Source organism: Crocodylus porosus, unplaced genomic scaffold, assembly GCF_001723895.1.
Source record: "Crocodylus porosus isolate Cpor-Errol unplaced genomic scaffold, CroPor_comp1, whole genome shotgun sequence".
Taxonomy (NCBI): Eukaryota; Metazoa; Chordata; order Crocodylia; family Crocodylidae; genus Crocodylus; species Crocodylus porosus.
This window is the reverse complement of record NW_017728949.1, coordinates 51046024-51048115: the sequence shown is the minus strand read 5'-3', so window position 1 is coordinate 51048115 and position 2092 is coordinate 51046024. Positions and strand designations below refer to the sequence as shown.

The 2092-nt window shown below is 60.3% G+C and overlaps 1 protein-coding gene across 3 annotated transcripts in view; it reads right to left on the bottom strand.

Moving 5' to 3' along the window:
• The window catches only part of RBMS1 (RNA binding motif single stranded interacting protein 1), a 133954-nt gene that overhangs the window by 5791 nt on the left and 126071 nt on the right, over positions 1-2092 (bottom strand). The gene's annotated exons all lie outside the window — the stretch shown is intronic.

Sequence of the window (2092 nt, the reverse complement as noted above, 5' to 3'; positions counted from 1 at the left end):
GACCCCCCAGCAGCCGCAGAGCCCCCCGCCAATCCCCAGCACAGCCAGGGGCAAGCAGGGCCCGTGGTGGGAGGGGGTTAACCCCCCACTGAATGGGAGGAGGCAGCTGAGGGGAGCCGGGCCCGGTCAAGCCCTGCCCAGGCCCCTACTTCGCTCAGCCCCCCAGGGAGCCACGCGACTAGAGCTGCACAAACAGGCGTGCTTGCCTGTCGGCACGAGTTAGCACGGGAGGGCCCGAGACCCTGCCTGTGAACCCCGCAGGGTAGACAGTCCCAGCCATAGTGCTGCACCCCGAGGGTCCCCTTGGGCTCTGCGGCCCCCCCGCCCCCTCGGGCATCTAGGAGACGGCCACCCAGATGGAGCCCATGGTTCCGGGCTCCACGCAGACGGAGCCCCTGGCTCCTGGCTGCGCGGCCTGCCTGTCCGTTTATCAGGCTCTGGCGGCTGGGAGCATGACCACCTCCTTGTGGGGTCTGCTCCCTTTTGGGATCTCTGGCACGCCAGCTGGAGGAGGCCACAGTCCAGAGATTGTGTGCCATCAGGGGCTGTGAGCAGGAGATCGACTCCTACTGCCAGGCCCTTCTCCCCAGGGAGCTGGAGGGTAGACCATGGTCTCCCTCCAGAACAAAGGAGGACTCCAGGACCTCCCACTCTGTCCAGTCAGGGGCATGGACCAAGGTGGTCAAGGGCCCTAAGGCCCACTGCACCAAGGTCCCTGCCCCACTGGAGCTTAGCAACAGGTACACACCTCTTGCTGCTCCAGCAGAACCTGTTGAGTTGCCAGCTCCCACAGGCAACACAGGCTCAACTGCAGCTACTGCCCCCGCTCTCTCCAAGACCAAACGTAAGGTGTTTGTTGTGGGAGACTCCATCCTGAGGCGGACTGAGGGGGCAATCTGCCACCCCGACCCCTTAGCCTGGGAAGTCTGCTGCTTCCCGGGGGCCCGCATCCGGGACATTGCGGAGAAGATCCCAAAGCTCCTCCAGCCCACAGACCACTCTCCTATGCTCCTTATTCATGTGGGCACCAATGACACAGCTCTGGGTGCTCCAAGCCAGGTCATGAGGCGCTACAGGGATTTGGAAGCGGGACTAAAAGGTCTGGGAGCACAGGTGGTGTTCTCGGTGATCCTCCCAGTCTTGGGCTATGGGCTGAGGAGGGAGAAGAGGATCCACGTAGTCAACCAAAGACTGTGGCACTGGTGTCATCGGGAAGGCTTTGGCTTCCATGACCACGGCCTGCTCTTTGGCAAGAGAGGCAGCGAGCTGCTGGGAAGAGATGGCCTCCACCTCCCTCCCCTGGGGCGGAGGCTCTTTTCAGCCAGACTGGCTGACCTGCTCCACCAGGCTTTAAACTAAGCCCGCTCGGGGATGGGGGGACTACTGCCACTGCTGGCCCACTGAGCAACCCTTGCAAAGCCAGCCGGCTAGGGCACTTAAGGGAGCCCATGCCTGCCCCAGCCCTGGTACAATCTGTGGGCAAGGCAAGAGCCCCCAAGGGGACACCTGCCTGCCTGTACACAAATGCCAGGAGCTTGGGGAATAAGCAGGAGGAGCTTGTCCTCCTGCTTAGTGCAAATAATTATGACATCATAGGGATAATGGAGACCTGGTGGGACTCCACCCATGACTGGACCTCGGGTATAGATGGCTATTCCCTGCACAGGAGGGATCGTGTAGATAAAAGGGACAGGGGGTGTAGTTCTCTATGTTAAGGAAAGTTACATGCGCCTGCAAGCTGATACTGGCGACCACAGTGGATGACTGGAGATCCTCTGGGTTAAAATCTCTGGGGAACACAGCACAGGGGACACAACAGTGGGAGTCTACTACAGGCCTCCCACCCAAAGTCCTGAACTTGACCAGGAGTTTGCCCGGGAACTGGCTGAGGCCGGATGCTCCGACCATGGTTATCATGGGTGACTTCAATTACCTGGACATCTCGTGGGAGGATCGCTCAGCAAAATCTGAGCAGTCGCAAAGCTTCCTCTCGTGCGTGGATGACCTCTACCTGACTCGAGAAGTCTATGGGCCAATGAAAGGTAAAGCGCTGCTCAACCTGGTATTGGCTACTGGGGATGACCTAATCGGC